At 39.1% G+C, this 18828-nt stretch overlaps 1 long non-coding RNA gene across 11 annotated transcripts; it reads right to left on the bottom strand.

Moving 5' to 3' along the window:
• Positions 1-1907: 1907 nt before the first annotated feature.
• LOC149390326 (uncharacterized) lies at positions 1908-17387 on the bottom strand. Of its 11 annotated transcripts, XR_016300086.1 has the most exons (7): positions 17092-17387; positions 15880-16094; positions 5127-8211; positions 3451-3536; positions 2825-2908; positions 2368-2402; positions 1908-2112 (listed from the first exon to the last, which is right to left on the bottom strand). It is a non-coding gene; the product is annotated as an uncharacterized LOC149390326 (long non-coding RNA). The 11 variants fall into 11 exon arrangements; XR_016300088.1 differs by lacking the exon at positions 2368-2402; XR_016300087.1 differs by lacking the exons at positions 5127-8211; positions 15880-16094; positions 17092-17387 and adding an exon at positions 3998-5117.
• Between the last annotated feature and the right edge of the window lie 1441 nt (positions 17388-18828).

Genomic DNA, 18828 nt, shown 5'->3' with positions numbered 1-18828 from the left:
AATGTCAAGGTTACGTTTCCAGTCTACGTAGTTCTTGCCTTCGAGTTTGTTTGAGGAAAGGATGGTTGAGAGAGGGTTAAGAGACATTATGCTGAAAAGGTTGAAACAAGTTTATGATTAGTCTTTTGGTTTAGAATTTAAGTTTGTTTAAGTTTTTAGGATGAACAAGATAGGAAAAATCCAAAGGCGTTATGAACGAAATGACACTCTACTCCTTCGAGGGAAGGCCGCAAAGAGTCTCCTTTCATAAGTAAATGACTCATCATTAATGCATAGCCGAGATGTCAATACATCATAGTTGACTAGCCACCTTATAAAAATGTTTGATCACTCACATCCTTTTGTAGGGCCTCGAGGGAGGATTACTAGGGATTGAGTCTAAGTGTGTAACCAACCAGTTAGTCCAAAAGATCGACTTTGAAAAACAATCCACCGAGGGGAGGCCTTGTCTCATTGTCTCACTCTCGGACGTATTTCTTTGAGCAATGATCAGTGCAAAGTGCCATTGAGTACTCTCATTTAAGAGAGGGCCACGAGGGTGACTCTTAGTTTGGCGACAATTGCACTTTTCATTAGTGTTGGGGATCGTGGGTTGCAAACAATAGGTATAACCCTCACACTTAGTTTTTAGAGTAGGCACATCGTCTCTTATAAGTTCCGGAAACACATTTCCTAGTTATAGAGCGATATAGTGGAATTCTAGAAATTGAATAATAGATCGTCATGTTTCTAGGAAGAGCACTGTTAGTGCATAAAGGCACAAGGTACATAGTCAAACATTTTCCTATATTTTCTACTAGGGAAGTGTATGAGGGAAGTGTGAACTTTTAACTCATTTGAACACTTGAAGTTTGAGATTACACAACTTTTCTTGCATTTTTCGACTAGTCTACGAGGAGACCTCCCACTTAATTTTCAAGAGAAAATAGATTTTGAACATAAGTGATGTAGATATAGTTTTGAAAACATTTTGAAAATTTATTTGATTTGGATGACAAAATATTTTCAAGTTTGAAAGTGAAAACGGTTTTTCAAAATTCAAACTAGTTTTGTCAAAACTCAATTTCAAGTAATTATTCAAAAATCAAAACTTTTCACCTCACACATTATGTTTATAACATTTAGAAAAAGATGTTTGCTCAAGGAAATTTTTCCATTTGAGTTCTAGAACTCTTGGAGTGGGATCCGGGATTCGGTATTCAAAAAATAAATTTTCATGAAATCCTGGAATCCCGGGCTGGGAACACCTCGAAGTAAAAATGCCGTAGATGGTGACTACAATGTCCAATTGAGCTAATTCCAACTTTTTTGGAAAGTATACTCATAGGCATTTAATTTAGTTTAAGAAGCATTCAAATCCAAGTTCCGAGCACAGAGATACGTCCCTTTTACAGTAGGTATTCTTAGCCCAAATACTACATTTTAAAACGTTGAAAGCGTGACTTGAAAAACATATAAAGTCGTACCAGAAAACGACCTCTATGTGAGTGACTTAAAAAGTCCATGTCTTTTAAGACGTTTAAAAAACGTCTCCAAAATATATATGTAAAATGACTTCATATTTCTAAAAAACGACTTAAAAAACAGTTCCACGTAGGCAAAAAGATGCTTACATGGACACATCTATGAAGACGTTTTAAAAATGTCTCGGATCTTCAAGAAAAAACAACTTCAAATAATAATAAAAAAATTACTTAAAAACTGGTCCACATAAGGAAGAAGTGATGACATGGAGCTGTCAAAGAAGACGTTTCTTCGTTTCTTATATGGATCTTTTTTAATACACATCTTCATCTGATTTTAAAACTATTGTTGACGTGGAATATTTTTTAAAAAATTGATATATTCTTTAGCAATGGCTGAGATATTGCAATGCTTGTTGGTAAATGTGTTGTACATCAGCCAAGTAACAAAATGTATATTTCTATAGATTAAAGCAATGGTAACCACATACATGTCATTCCAGCAATACATACGTACCAAAGTACTTCAAATTCATAACATGAGGTCAAATATAAGCATCACATACATCTTGAATCTGAACCTTCCATTGTCATCTCCAATCTATGCGCGCACTTGGTAGCTTGTACAACTTTTCAACCATCTTATATTCTGCACCATTCCAAAAATACATCGTCATTTATAACTTCTACTTTTATATAACGATTTCCATTGGAAATAATTTGAAGAATTAATTTATTAAATTATTAGCTTCTTGATTGTATCAAAGTTGAGCTACTTGTGGTCAAAGGAGAACTAATGTTTGGATATGCAAAATAAAACCAATGAACACCAAGATTCGGTGGAAAAGGCTTCACAAACTCAAACACAAACAACAAAAAGAAAGTAGCAAAAAATAAAAATCACCTCCAAATAGACTATGGATGGACAACAGGATGGTTCTAACATCATAGGCAAAACAGAGAAATGTTAATCAATAGATCTTATCAATAACAAGAATAATTATACAATACTAAACCATTCTTCCAAACAAAAGAAAATGTTACTCAGGTCGGAGCCAAAAAAAACATAAGAATAACAAACTCTAGCATATTCAAATGTCAATAATATAATAAGGAAAAAAAAATTTATAAGAGGTGAGACAGCATGTGCGATAGCATTAAATAATTAATGAATGGTTTGTTTGGAGGACCGGTATTTAATAGGGCCGGCCTCCGGTCGGAACTACCATTATAGAGGACTACTGAAAAAACCTCTCCTAGTCTTCATGAATACTTTTCAAATGCATTTGAATCGATGAGTGGACTCCTCTAACTATTGCTAGAGAGCCTTTCAGTGAAGTCGAAAGAGATATAAACCAAACCTGCATATAAAGAAAAGGATGGAGGTCGAAGTTGATGGGGAAACCAGAGTCTGATACCAATGCAGATGTCAGAAGTTGGAAGGCCTGTTGAGAAGCACGAACAAGAAATATAGAATATTAATATAGAAATTTGTTGTCTTCTGAGGTGGCTACCTTTGTAGAGAAAGATAGAGAGCCTTCTGTTCCTTGAAACTCCATCTCTCTTTATCTTTTTTTTTTTAATAAAAAAACAAACACCTGCTTCCCATTATTGATTTTGTGAATTCCCACCCATCTGGAATACAACCATGTGCAATATCATATTCTTAGAAAGACAAACAAACAATCTTGCAAACCAAATATAGGGGTGTAAATCATACCACTAAGGCTCTGAATTCTGATTGCAGTTTATTCATAATACAATAGAAAAAATCAATCACCTCCAAGAAAACCACCTAAAAAAAGGTCAGCTAAAGAGAGAATATAATTCTACAATACTCGTCTTCCTAATTGATTCCCTCAAGACTCCATTTAAACAAACATGTTGCAGCCAAGAATGTGCACAGATCACACGAAATTAAATTGAAATTAAGCACACATAAAGAAGGGGAGAAAAACCTTTAGAGAATAGCTTAAGTGTCAACAACCTTGGGCGAAGAAATGGGTTCGGTCGGGGCAACGTTGGATTCCACTGGCGTGGTCAGGGTGGTGTTGCGAAGGAGCGGCATCAAAACTTCATAAAAAAATCTAGGTTAACATTAGCAAACTAGGAGAGAAAATATTAAAAAAAAATCAATTAATCCTAGTCTCGGAGGATCAGTGCGGTCGTTGCGCGAAGGAGCGGCTGTCGTGGGCAAAAGACTGGTGGCCATAGGCGGAGAAGCGGTTGTGCCTTAGAGGAGCCGTGGTGTCGCAACAAAGATTGCAGAGACCGAGTGCATAGAGAGAGAGAGAGAGAGAGAGAGAGGCCTAGACCCTCGTTTCCTCTTGGCCGTCCAAATACACATAATCGAGTGAAAATAATTAAATAAAAAAAATGAAATTAGAGGTGAAGGGGGAGAGTTTCAAAACCCTAGCGTCTGTAGTTCAAGTCTAAAGCGGTTTATCATACAAACAGAAAAGATGAAATAAAGATTAAGAGAGAAAAATGAGAATTTGGAATGATAAAAAAAATTGAAAAAAAGAATCAATTACCAAAGGAGAAGATGGAACGATATAGATTGAAAGAAAACAGAGAAAAAGAACTGGAAAACATAGACGAAGAAGAACCGCTATGCGGTTTGGAGAGGTGAAACTTGAAACACAGTTATTAATTAATTTATTTTTATTGTTTTTACTAAATGTTTTGAAGTCGTTCTTAAAAATAGAATTTGAATAAAATTAAGCATGTATTTTGCGTACATGGAAAATATAGAAAATCATTAGAAATTGTTTAAATATCTACGTGGACATCTTAAACTATTAAAACGTCTTAGAAACATAGAGGATTTTCAAGTCATTTTTTTAGTAACTCAAAATATTTATTTAGACATATTTTAAGTCATTATTCTAATCAATAAGTTTACTGAAGTCATCTTTTAAACGACTTTTAAAATCAATGTGACAATTTAAACTATTAAAGTCGTGCGATTCAGATAACGTCTTAAATTTCATGTCTTCAAATCTAACATATGTACTAGCAAGGAATTTTGGACAGAAATTCGGCCGGGACTTAAGTGCAAACGATTTAAGTGTAACAGATCGTTTTATTGCGTTATTAAGTCTTTTAGATGTGTCTTATTAACATGTTAATAGTATAGCATAAGAGATAATAACAACTAAAATAAGACGAGCGAGTAAATAAGCAAAGCAAGCAAGACTATATTACTTGTCACAAAATTACCCGAAATTTCTCAAACTTATCAAAACGTGATTTTGATTATGAAAAAGTTAAAATCTTTTAGAACTGGTTCTAATGTGTTTTAATATCATCCCAAAGGTGTAGAAAATTAACATACTTTTAAATTAAAGACACGAGCAATAAATTAAAAAAATCTAAAATAACAATTCTAGCAAAACCATAACTCGAGTAAAATTATGAAAACGATTTTCAAACTCATATTTCAAATTATATGCACATGCTTATACTTTGACCATAGCTCAGATACCATTTGTTTGAATATATCTAGGATTAAGAAAAGATTTATTGCTTCTAGCAAGCGGCGGAATATATAAAATTTCTTAAAACCACGTAAAACGTTTTTACAATCTTGACAAAGTGCATGAACATATAATTTAAAATTTAAAATTTTAAAACTACATTTAGTTTTTACTCGGTACCAACCTTGAATAGTGCTTGAACATTGAGAAGCCTTAGGAAGATTGAAACGTTCGTTTCCCCACGCAGCTAGCCTCTCCAAATAGTTTTCTTTAACCTGTGAGTAACCACGAAAGTTTCTACCACTAGAGTCTTTGAGTGTGGTTGGGATTTAGTGTGTGGGCACTTTTAAACACTATGACTCAAGAACAAGTCTTTTAGCCAAAGAGCTAAAACAAAACACTAGGTCTAATGAGGACCTAGGTGACAAAACAAAAAGGACAAGAAGAGATATAGAGAGAGGGTGGGCGGGAAAGGGTTAGAGAGAGAAGTTCTCAATCTCTAAAACTTGTGTGTTATGAATTGTGAATGAGGTGGGGTATTTATAGGAGGACGATTACCTTCAAAAGGTAGTTTCCTCTTCTCTGTTAAATATCACATATTCATGAGCAAATATTTGGTTTCCCCTTCCTTGCCTTAGACGTGCAACATGATTCACCAAGTCCTTGGATTTGTTTCCTCATTTGTTTTCTCCCTCTTTGGCCGGCCCCCTTGATTTCCTTCTAGATGAAATTTGTTTCCTCTTTTTCTTTTGGCAAGTATCTTCATACATCAATGCACAAAATAATCTCTCTTTCTTCTATGATGGTGCACGAAATTAAGGGCTTTTAGAACATGCTTCTAGATGTTTCTTCATTTGTTCATGACAACATAAGAAAAGCCTATTAAGAATTTTCACATAAAATTCCATGAAATGTAATCCTCAAGGCCCAATCAAAGGATGTTGGCCATGTGACTTAATATCATTGTCATCATATGCCAATGTCAAAAAACTTATTTATTGACATTCATACCAACCCATGTCAAAAAGACAAACTACCATTTAGACAATTTTCGTAAAACTTGTCTAGTTCAACATTTGAACTTGTTTTGACTTAGCTTTCATGTTTAACTAATCCTACTCTGAAGACTTGTGGTAGTGACCTCATGGTGCCAAATGAACAAAAGTTGAGCTAGCATACTTGGACTCAAAAGTTCACAAAACTTTTCCAAGTTCTAGTATAATGTCAAGTGACTCCACTAAAGCGTAGACACTGAAATCTCTCGGTTCAAATGAATATATTTTATACTCAAGAATTCTACTAAATTGTAATGAGTAGATCCATTGAATATTATTTACGTTTACCCTTCATGAATATCATCAACTAGATGGGATTTACAAAATTACCATTTTACCCTTCTAGATTTTATTTCCTCAACTCATTTGTTTCTTGTGAATAAGTTAGAAACAATGTATTGACGAGGAGCTAACAAGTCACATTGATTCATCCAAAAGAATCATGACTCAATTTGGACACTAGCCAGTTCATTTATTCACATTCCAAGGAACAAAGCATGAAGTGATATACATTGCATTTCAGCAATCTTGGACATGAATTTCATATCTATGAGATCTTCACAAAGTTACTCATGACATCTTCATAACTTAGTACCTCACCAATAGGTTTTGTCTATATCACATAGTGAATCTAGAACTCTGACTTTCTCAAATGAGAATACGTAAGCTATGAAATGACATGTCTTATTTCAGGATTGAGGTGAACATGATGTAATTCATATGTAGTGACTTCGAGACCAAAGAGGTTAAATGGTTTGTTCTTATTCTGTCTCTAGAAGTGCACTGGTCAATTCAGTACCTTCTGTAGATACCTAGAAGAACTATAGAGTCTCCAACTCTCTATGCCCCATAACCAGACATCATAGATTCTCCTAACAATCGTACTGAGATCAATAGTCCTTTGATCCTTAGATTGTGAATATGGAGTTTTAAGCAAACCATGAAGAGTTTGTTCATGCAAATCTACATTTGTCTCTTCATATGTTGTTAGGCTTGTTTAAGGGTTAAAGAATATAGTTTATCATAAAGCTTGAAACAGACAAAGAAGAATAAATGAATGTTTCAACTTTTATTAATTATTCAGCAGTTACAAGCAAGAGTCTTCATCAGACTCTTCTTGTAGGCGCCATTGACAACATGGTTGAAAATAGAGTTTATTGAGATTATGGTCGGGGTTTTTTTTCAACAAGGAACCAGGGATCATGAAGAAGAAACACGAAGGAAGGGTTATACTTTGAATCGCAACTTTTATTTTGCTAAAAAAAATAGGAGTGGGGCGTCGCTTTTTAATTAAGCGACACCTAAGACTTGCGGTGTCGTGAAGAAAAAAAAGCGACACCATGTCCACATTTCTTGTTCTAATTGAACCGCGGTTTTTTTACGCGTATGTTTAATGTTAAACGACGGCCAATTGAATTATCGTGCGAATTTTCATAGATGGTGTCGCTTTATAGCCAAGCGACACAACCTGGCGTCACTTTAATTTCACGCGACACGCTGTTAATTCTAGATGGCCCACCCACAACCTGACACATCAACTTTGGCAGAAATGCTTTGGGCGTCGCTCAAAAGTATGAGTAACGCAAATATAGCGACTTCTATTACGTATTTTGTAGTAGTGATTATGTGCAGTTGGTTCGTGAGTATTGTTAATCTGCCTAAGAATATTGCAGATCCTAATTCTCCTAACTACATGAAGGTGTTTGTTTGTGACCAGTGCTTTAAATTCTCTCCTCATGTGATAAATATTTTTTTTGCGAGAAATGTACTTGTGTCTATACTCTTCCCTCGAAGTTTGAGCTTGTCAAGGAGATTGAAATTACTCGACGTGTTTTAAAATGATTGTTCAACTAGTGGGTGAAACAACTTGTTGAATAACTGATGGTTTTAGCATTATTAATGAAATCAACAATCAAACAAGAAATCAAACAGAAAGCAATAAAAGACACAAGAGATTTGGTAATCTTGTTCGGTGTTAAAGAACCTACTCATGGGAGCTGGTACGTCTGGTGGTGAAAAGCAATCCACTATCTCAATAATCAAATGTACATGATTTAGATTTCATTACTCCATCTCAAACACCTTTTTCTTTGACTTCTCTAATGGATGGAAATCTAAGCTTCCCTTGGATCATAGACTTTCTCTCTCTTTCACCCAATCATCTCCCGAAGATTGACAAGCACGTCAATGCGAAAAAACACGCACATACAAAATCTGCACAAATAAAGATACATCAATTGCAAGCACCAAGAGCTAGTTTTCGATGAGGAGCTCCAAGTTAGAGAGACTAGTTCAAGATTTAAGGCGGCATGAGGTTTCCTCACAGAAAAGTGATCAACCTAATTCGACCTACAAAGAGCTTTATTTGATTATCACCAAATCTCTCGCGAATCTGTTATTCTCGAAAACCAAATATCCGAGAATATCTCACAAAAATATGCATAACTAGAAACATGATATTTCCAGTTATATTTGCACGAGAGAAAAGTGACTTTAAATAACTCAGGTCTTCAACAACTTCTTGCAGCTTGTCTTGAACAACTTAAACAAAATTGTTTTGCCAAATTAAACCATGCCATAGAGGATCCAACAGAGATCACTGAAGGCAGCGAGGAAGGATAGCCTGCCAAGGGTCAATAACCTATTGTCAAACTGAGCATCAAATATGCCATTATTCTTCACAAGATTGGTGTAACGAATTGAGCAACATTTGCTCTTTACTCTTGCTTAATTTATTCATCGGGTTGGTACCGATGCTGCTCTCTATTAGGAATATTGCCCACTGAAGATAATGCTATAAATGATTACTGAATTAGAAATTTTAATTTATTAGCCTTATTAATTAGTGGGTTGTTTTGTGTTGGAATTGATCTAGGGTTAAGAAAAGATTTAACGCTTCTAGAAAGCGGCGGAAAATAAAAATTTTCTTTTAAACAAGTAAAACGATTTTACTAACCTAGACAAAGAGCAAGCGCATGTTATTATTAAAACTATCTAAAAGTGATTACACGTTTATTAACCTTGATGAAGCTTGATCGTTGAGAAGCTTGTGGAGTTTGAATCGCTTGTCTCCCCATGCAGCTCGTCTTTCTTAATTCTTCGGGAACTCGAGTAACCACGAAAGTTTATATCACATAAATCACTCGAGGTAAGAAGGAATAAGTGTGTGGGCACTTTTAAACACGACGAATCAAGAATAAGTCTTAGAGTCGAAGAGCTAAAACACTAGGTCAAATGTAGACCTAGGTGCCAAAACAAAAACGAAAGGAGCTAGAGAAAGAGGGAGAGAGGGGCGGCAATGTCTAGAGAGAGAAGTTCTCAATCTCTAAATTGTGTGGGATGAGAAACAATGAGAATGAGGACCCTAGATATAGGAGAGAGATTACCTTCAAAAAGGTAGTTTCCTCTTCTATAGAATATCACATATTCATGAGCAAATATTGCCCTTCTTCCTCCTATGTCACACGACCAAGGGTGCTTCTAGAAGGCCTTGGATTTGTTTCCTCTTTTCCTTTCTCTCTTGCTTTGGCCGAAATCCCTCTTTCCTTGTAGAGAAAATTTGTATCCTCTTTTTCTTTTGGCAAGTATCTTCACACATCAATGCACAAAATAATCTCTCTTTCTCTTGATCTTGAACAGCTGGTTCTTCATATCTGATGTCAGGGGAAATTTCAACCTCTTGATCTTGAAGTACATGTGAAGGATCAGATATGTATTTCCGCAACATCGATACATGAAACACATCATGAAGGTTGGACATAGACGGCGGTAGGGCTAGGCGATACGCTGCCTTGCCTACTCGTTCCAGAATTTCAAAAGGTCCAATGTATCTCGGGCTGAGCTTTCCTTTCTTCCCGAATCTCATGACACCACGCATCGAGAAACTTTCAAAAAGACCTTCTCTCCTGCCTAAAACTCTAGAGGTCTTCTACGCTTATCTGCGTAGCTCTTCTGACGACTTTGTGATGTCTTCATCCAAGCTTGTATTTTCTTGATCGCTTCGGTGGTCTGCTCGAGCAATTCAGGCTCGATGAACTCGCTCTCACCAGCTTCATCCCAATGAACTGGAGAGCGACACTTTCGTCCATAAAGAGCTCCATAGGGTGCCATCCCAATCGGTCGCTTGATAACTGTTGTTGTACGAGAACTCGACCAAGGGAAGATAACGACTCCACGAGCCGTGGAACTCCAAACACACGCTCGGAGCATATCTTCTAACACTTGGATCGTGCGTTCACTCTGGCCGTCAGTTTGGGGATGAAATGCAGTGCTGAATTTCAGTCGCGTCCCCAAATGCTGTTGTACAATCTTCCAAAATTTGGATGTAAAACGAGCATCACGGTCAGAGACAATTGAGCTGGGAACTCCATGTAGACGAACAATCTCTTTTGTGTAGAGTTCAGCGAGCTTATCCACAGTGTGAGTAGTCTTGATGGGCAGAAAATGAGCTGATATGGTCAATCTGTCGACAATGACCCAGACTGAGTCATGACCAGCTGTGGTTTTTGGCAAACCTGACACGAAATCCATCGTTATCTGCTCCCACTTCCACTGTGGAATCTCAAGTGGTTGCAGCAGTCCAGCTGGTTTTTTGATGCTCTGCCTTAACTTGTTGACAAGTTAGGCACTTTTGAACAAATTCAGCTACATCTCTCTTCATTCCTGGCCACCAATAAACCTTTTTCAAGTCTTGATACATCTTTGTCACACCTGGATGTACCGAATAGGATGTCCCGTGAGCTTCTACCATCAATTGCTTTCCGACTTCCTTGTTGGATGGTACACAAACTCTTCCATTGCACCTTAGAACCTCGTTCTCATCCAACTTGAAGTCACCATCTTTACCATTTTGAGCCTCAAACATCTTTCCCAAGAAGGTATTCATCTGCGTACTGACCATCCTTGATCTGTTCCAGCAACATCGGACGTACGCTGAGAGCAGCTAATCTCCCAGTGATCAGCTGAAGTTCTAGCTGCTGAACATCGTCCTTCAGTTGAAGAGATGTTTCAACTAAACTTGCTAAGGACGCTACAGAATTGCGGCTAAGCGCATCTGCGACTTTATTTACCTTACCAGGATGATAATGCAAATCAAAGTCATAGTCATTCAGGAGTTCCATCCAACGTCCTTGGTGCATATACAACTCCTTCTGAGTGAAGAGATACTTTAACGTTTTGTGGTCTGTATAGATGTCACAATGGACTCCGTACAGGTAGTGTCGCCATAACTTGAGTGCAAACACTACAGCAGAAAGCTCTAGATCATGGGTAGGATACCTGGTCTCGTAATCCTTCAGCTATCGCGAGGCATAAGCAATGACCTTCCCATGTTGCATCAAAACAGCGCCCAAACCTTGCTTAGACGCGTCGCAGTAAATAGTGAATCCATCAACTCCTTGTGGAATGGTGAGCACTGGGGCGGTTGTCAGCCTGTTCTTCAGCTCTTGAAAGCTCTTCTCACATGTCTCGGTCCAAAGGAACTTCTGTCCTTTACAGGTTAGTTGAGTTAGGGGCATGGGCAACTTAGAGAATCCTCCCACAAACATCCTATAGTAGCCAGCAAGACCCAAGAAACTCCTTATTTCACTGACTGTCTTTGGCTGACTCCACTGCCTCACGGCTTCCACTTTAGCAGGATCTACCATGATACCAGCGCTACTGACAACATGGCCAAGGAATACTACACGCTCCAGCCAAAATTCACACTTCGAAAACTTGGCGTATAGTTGCTTTTCCCTCAGCCTGCTTAGCGCTAGTTCCAGATGTTGCTCATGCTCTTCGTTAGTTTTCGAGTAGATTAGAATGTCGTCGATGAACACGATCACGAACTTATCCAGAAAGTCCTCAAATACTCGGTTCATCAGGTTCATGTACGCTGCCGGCGCGTTAGTCAATCCAAACGACATAACTAAGAACTCATAATGACCATATCGAGTACGATAAGAAGTTTTCGGGATGTCTTCATCTCGAACCTTCAGCTCATGGTATCCCGAATGCAAGTCAATATCCGAGAACACTGTCACCCCTGATAGTTGATCAAAAAGATCGTCGATCCGCGGCAACGGATACTTGTTCTTGATCGTCACTTGGTTCAATCCACGGTAGTCAATATAGAGCCGTAGAGAACCATCTGCTTTCTTAACGAGCAAGACTGGCGCTCCCCAAGGCGAATGGCTTGGTCGTATGAACCCTTTGTCAAGCAACTCTTGTAGTTGCATCTTGAGTTCTTTCAATTCTGCTGGAGCCATACGATATGGAGCTTTCGATATCGGAGCTGTGCCTGGAATGAGTTCTATGTTTAACTCAATTTCTCGATCACGAGGTAGACCAAGCAGGTCTTCTGGAAAGACATCGATGAAGTCTCTCACGACAGGGATGTCTTACGGCTTTGATTTAGCTGCCCTCATGACATCTATCACACTCGTAAGATATCTCATGCATCCTTGATGCATTATCTTCACAACCTTTAGCGCCGATATAACCGGAAAACTTGATTTCCGAGAAGAACCTTGGAACTGGAACGGTTCAAGTCTTGGGTTTTTTTTTTGACAAAACCGACTTCCTCCGGCAATCGATGAGAGCATAGTAGTTACCTAGTCAATCCATTCCAAGGATCACATCATAATCTACCATTTCCAATTCGATCAAGTTTGCTTTCAGTGTCCAATTTTGGACATAAATCGACACCTTCTCATACCAATACATCGATTGATATTTACTTCCGAAAAGCGTAACCGTCACAAACAGTTACGAGAATTTCTTCCTGCAACGACGGTGGATGATCCAGCTCAAACTTCCTCTTCACGTATAGAGAACATCCTCGCATTAGCCTTCGATTGGTCTTTCGAGGCTGGGATCCTTTCTTCCGGTTTTGCAAACCCGCGACAGACATCGAACCTTGGCTCAAGGTCATGAACTCACATACCGTGTTCGATAAATTGGCTTTGCTTAAGTACTTTCCCTGAAACAGATTAAGGAAGTGTACCAACGTCATTGTTTGAACATCCTCGTATGACGCCACTATCTCCCACCAACTCCTGGTCTCATCCTCCAGTTGGTTTACGGCACATGCCACTTTCTCTGTGTCCGCCAGCTACATTAGCTACAAATCTGTTGGATCTTCTTAAGCCAGTTCTCAGCTGCAGCCGGATCGACGTTGCCATCAAAGGTCGAAGGCTTCTGTTTTCGAAACCTCTCGTACACCGGCTCACCTATCGGAGGATCGACGTCTGGTATTTGGAAGTTCAATTCTTCCGGAGGATCCACATGCACTTGTGGTGGCTTCTCTCGTCGTTCGTCCTAAGTTGGAGGTTCAGGGTTTGGTTGGGGTGTCGCGTTCAATCTCGTCAAGACATTCGCAATCGTGCGGTTATGCTGCTCTATCCATTGAGAATAGCTTGATTTTGACGCTCTTTATGCTCGTCTCATCGAGTAGCGTCAACTCAAATTTTTCAGGATACGTCTAATCTCTGTGAGATCCGCAACTGAATCATTCTCGACATTAGACGTACCTCGTCTAGACCCTACTTCCTTCTTATTTTCACATATAAGAGGATGGGCATGGTTGAGCATCACAATCAACCATAACGAGAATGCATAACCAATATGGACTAGCCTATCCAGGCCTAGTCCAACGAGAGACTTAAACACAAAACGCTAGTTCTCTCGTTACACACAAAAAGCAACCACTCTCGTGGTTGACAAGCAAACATCTACGCAGCTGGGTGTGCCGGAGGCTCAGCGGGATTCTCCTCGGAATCTCCCTCGTCACAGTCAATCCTCTCGTCATCATGCGGAACAACCACCGGAAAAGCAATCATCGGGGGTAAGGTACTCATATACCACATCGTGTCACGACGAGGAACTCGGTCTGCATTCGTAAGACAACGAACGAGGGACAATCAAATTCCAGCATCGGATATTAGAGCTCTACACACAACTCTCAATACTCGATACTTCGCTAGAGTCTATCCTCGAGCACATCGGGCACCGGTCCACACTCTTTTGGACAAATCAATCTCCATATCGGACAACCGATTCAAACCGAGCTGGTAGAATCTGTAAGCTTGCTCCTCCCACTCGTCCCTCTCCCATGGCCCCGAACGTGTATTGTAACACCTTTTGGAACATCTTCCAATATCGGCTGACATTGCCGTCAGCGGTGAAACGAGTCCATCGACTCAACGTTGGCCAATAAGGAGGGGTCATCGCGATACTTGCACGGAAGCAATGAAACGTCGAAACGACACTCATCCACTCACTAGTGAAACCGATCCACCGGCCCTACGTGGTGGTGCCTCTCACGACACTGAACGTACTTACGGTCGAAAGAATTTGCTTCACCGCATCGCGGTACATACAAATCTCATCGGGGAGGAGAGATCTAACTTCTAGCAACTCATCCTGCATCAAGTCGAACCTATCTCTACACAGTTCGAATCTAAGCACAACACTATCACATGGCATACTCTTGACCTATACCGAGAACACGTATCCCAAGTCTACAGAAACGGCTAAACCTGGGGCTCTGATACCACAAAATATGTCACGACCAGCGAGCGACAGCTCGCCCACGAGCCGCGACCGATCAACTCTCATATCATACATATTAAACAATAGATCATAATACTTTTATATATTAAAATAGTTTGCGAAAATCCGGGGAAATTTTTCGCTTTTATAACTTAGAGTCTTATAGCGACTCCTATACAAATACGTTCCGGAACGTTTTAACAAAAGACACTAACCCTCGGTTAAGAAACCTCATAGCCCATAGGTCAAGGCAATACGCGCTCGGTCTCGGTCTTCGATCTCGTTTCCCGCTTACAAGCTTTTCCCTTATCTACATTACCAAGGGTTATAAAACTATGAGTCGATTGACTCAGTAAGCGGGAGTCTAACCTATGAAAGGAAAACAACTAATGCAAAGCCATGTGACGTGCAAACAAACACAGAAGAATGCAAGATGCAAACACTTGTTGCTCCGTAAGGTTATACACCTTTCTGCTATAACCTTCAGAACAACAAGAGACCAACTTCAGACTTCGAGCTGCAGTCTTCCGCTGGCCTAAAGTTTTATCGTTTGTCTGGGATCCACTAATAGTACCATATACATCAACGCAATCCATCTCCTGCACGCCCGTGGGTACATGGATGATGTCTCACACGTACGCCCGTGGGTACGTGGACCTAAATGCACTCACACGTACGCCCGTGGGTACGTGGACAATAGGTCACGCATACGCTCTGTGGGTATGCAGATATGCGTTAAATGCACTCACACATACGCCCGTGGGTACGTGGACAATAGGTCACGCATACGCTCTGTGGGTATGTGGATATGCGCTTAGCAGGGGTTGATCATGCCGCCCGTGGGGCCCCTCTGCCAGCAGTCCGAGTCCGTACACTCGTGGTACTATCGACAACAGTTCAATTAAAGTTTGGGTACTCTAGCATATAGAGTACACGACTAAACACAAACAGGAGAGCGTCTCGGGGTAAATCCCGAAAGAATTACTGTTTTACTTTAGTTTAGCTCGTTAAATTTTAAGTTGAAGACTCGGGACATAACTCCCGGTACTTCTACCATCGGCTCGAATCCGAGAGTCCACTGTGCTTTCCTGTCACCCCTGATCTAACCTACTCACTAAGGTTAGCAAAAGGGATCTAACTATTACAAGGTAGCAACGTGGCTGGTTCAAGTTAGCGTTTGAACCTACGGGTAAAACCCGAACTAAGTTTTACATAAAGAGTGGCCGAAGGCTTAATCTCTGGTGTCTGTGTCTTTTAAGGCTTTTCCTACTCTTGTTTACTAACAAATAAATGCACAAACAAACAAGGTTATTCCCTTGGTAAGTAGTTGACTTATGTCTCCTCACTTACCTGGAATAGCTCGACAGAAAGTTCGACGACTTCCAGCGATGTCTTGATTTTCACGCTCTCCGTGACACTTGACACTTGTAGAAACGTCAAAAGAACTAACATGAGTTAATCGAGCTTTAATTTCGATAACTCTTTTTCTTTGAAAACTTCAAAATCCGACTTCGTCGCCTTTGACTCGTCCAGTTCCCGCTCGTCCGTCCAAATCTGTCATCAAACTGCGGAATCCGACATCGAGTTAATTCCTTAAATTTAAACTCCTATCAAATTCCAAAATTCCAAATCCGACATCTCGACTCAAAAACCCGAGCCCAACCAAGTCAACAACCAAACACGAATCCAACTAACTTGTCACAAAATCTTTAGACTTGTCATAAAATTTCTAGACTCGTCATAAAAATTTAGACTTGTCACAAAATTTTCTAGAGTTGTCATAAAATTTTTAGACTCGTCATAAATTCAAATCTCAAAAACCCGAGCCCGAACGAACAATCAATCTCAAACATTACTCATCGATTTCGAAATTCAACTCTCGAGTCATCCAATCAAATCCATTTTCTCAAATCAAAACTAAATTTCTCGAGACAATCCAACGAGCCCGGAAACATACTCGATTAAAAAAATCCGGACTAATTCAAATCCATTTCGAAATTTAATTTCAAATCCAAATCACAACCTCAACAAATCACAAATTCCAACAAAATCAAACCATGCCTCTCAAGCATTACCCAAACATTTAACAACCTCATAAACGTCTCATGATCAACAAAACACCTTAAGAAAAAACAAAACCTCACGGATCAGCCATAAATCCTCGTTCACTAGCAAAATTCGGCCAAAAATTCAAACACACGTTCATAATTTCCAGCTTCAATTCCCTGTTTTCAAAAATTCATAACTCACTCAATTCTCAACGGATTTACACGTTCTTGGTCATTTTAGAAATCTCATAACGTCTATTATCCAGGAAAAATATCAACAAATCTAAATTAAATCGGTACCGAACTGTCCACGTCAATTTACAGAGGCTGTTCACAGCGAGCTAAAAAAAAATCGACTCAATTACACAAATCCGAGCTAGGAACATCATTAATCAAGTCCAACAACCAAATAAAACCCATAAATTCCACTGATTTTAGCTCGGATCAAAAACCCCCAATATTTGAGCTATGAACCCTAGTTTTCAATTCAAACCAAGGAGATGAAATTTCTCACCGAATCAGCGAAATATCATTCACCCACTGCTTCCTCATCCTCTTCCCGGTGATTTCCCCTTGCTCCGACGTCCCGGTGGTGCACGGCGGCCTCGCTCTTCCTCTTGGTGGCGCGCGCGCGGTGGAGAGCTCGGCTGGAGGATGATGACGCTCGATGAGGAGAAAGGAAGAAGAGGTTGAGGTCGGGTGCAAGTGAAGAGGATCGGTGATGATGGCCGAGCAAGCTAGCTTGGAGGAGATTAGATTTTTTTTTTTATCCTTTGTTACTCTTTTGCAGGAAAACGCATGGAGAAGATGAAGTGATTTAAAATAAAACTTGAATTTGATTCAAAATAAAACTCTTTTGCAAGCTACCAAGATATTTAAAATTTAAGGACGTATCATGTGCAACAAGAATAAATAAAACTATTTTATTTTATTCAAATTCACAAGTCGAGCGTTGCAAAAGTTTGTATATTACAAGAAGATACCTAGAAGAACTATGGAGTCTCCAACTCTCTATACCCTATAACCAGACATCATAGATTCTCCTAACAATCGTACTGAGATCAATAGTCCTTTGATCCTTAGATTGTGAAATATGCAATTTTAAGCAAACCATGAAGAGTTTGTTCATGCAAATCTACATTTGTCTCTTCATATGTTGTTAGGTTTGTTTAAGGATTAAAGACTATAGTATATCATAAAGCTTCAAACAGACAAAGAAGAATGAATGAACGTTTCAACTTTGATTAATAATTCAGCAGTTACAAGCAAGAGTCTTCGTGAGACTTTATTACATTCAAATGTACATATGTAAAGACTACTACTCTTCTTGTGGGCACCATTGACAACATTTTGTAGTTAAAATCAATAACAACTATCTTCAATAGCCTCCGTATTAAACAAAATTACATGTTGGGCATCTAAGTTCGGGAGGTGAGCTAAAACATTGCCAGTGATTGATCTATGCCTGGATAGCTTGATCTAAAATCATATATGTGGAACACAAGTGAAAAGTTGATCACTTGGGGGGAGTAATCTACACGGTTGGTCTGTGTACGGCGTGGATAGACTTTGGTTGTTGATGTGTTTGTTTAAGCACAGTTACGACACACTAAGCGTGGTCGCTATGGTGGTCACATTAAGACTTGATCTAAATCATGATTGATCATGGACTTCTATATTGTATTACCGGTTTCTTTGACTCATTTGTTAATGGCTAGATATTGATGCCTAAATACTTATATCTTGGGAGCTAGAGATATGATCTGAGCGGAAAGGGATTCACATACACATAATCCTAACTTCCTGAAAGTAGGTCAATGTTCACTTAACTAAGGCTTGATTCTAAAACCGATTGATTGCGCGTACTTTCGTAGTAAGTACGTACAAAATAATCTTTCGTTGGGGAGGCAACAATGCTTAGAGCTCATATGTATCAAGAAATGTATAACATAATAATTGACCTTTCTCGTTACAAGATGAACTTGGAGGATTGAGCTCATGAAATGACTATATCAATGAATGCTCATAAACATCGAGTAAAATATGACAAGAAGAGTGAAGTCTCGGTACATCTTATGGTGTGACTCCGAGATTGGCGAATTGAATGAATAAGAGAAAATAGTGATTTTGTCTGTTTATTTGGATTTGTTGGAGCTTCAGTCACTAGGTCCATAGTCCTCAAGGTTGCTTTGATAAGATGGATAGAGATACTCGTAATAATTAGTTAATTGATTGCAAACTCACTACTGCA

The sequence above is a fragment of the Urtica dioica genome, chromosome 7, assembly GCF_054948205.1.
Source record: "Urtica dioica subsp. dioica isolate 48M chromosome 7, U.dioica_male_clone48M_v1_H2, whole genome shotgun sequence".
NCBI lineage: Eukaryota > Viridiplantae > Streptophyta > Magnoliopsida > Rosales > Urticaceae > Urtica > Urtica dioica.
Note: the sequence above shows the minus strand (reverse complement) of the source record. Positions and strands in the feature narration are given on the sequence as shown.